Raw genomic sequence first — 407 nt, forward strand, 5'->3', positions numbered from 1 at the left:
TGCTACCAAGCGTACCGAGGAAAAGCTGGGTTCGAATGGAGAGTGTCGGTTCTGGTCAACACTCCCCCTCACACACCATCTTTTACTCCCTTTAAACTTCATTTCCATCTTTAAATTCTTCTCTCAAGTAGAAATCATTCCAGATATTTTAGAAATGTCTGTGTAAAGTGCTCATCCACCGCCGTGTGGATAATTGATCATAATTGTACAGTTTTCATTAATGTCTGTGGTGAAGCAACGGAAAATCATCGCCGTATGGTTTTCTAAGTGTACAGTCGCTGATTATGTTGTTATTCTCATATTCTGCCAAATTAATGTAAATGTTGATGTTAAACTTTGATTCTGTAAAATAAATGACCACATTCATTTTGATGGGTCAAAGATAAATAACGTCTCACGTTACATTT

Source organism: Nematolebias whitei, chromosome 9, assembly GCF_014905685.2.
Source record: "Nematolebias whitei isolate Nwh7 chromosome 9, NemWhi1, whole genome shotgun sequence".
Classification (NCBI taxonomy): Eukaryota; Metazoa; Chordata; class Actinopteri; order Cyprinodontiformes; family Rivulidae; genus Nematolebias; species Nematolebias whitei.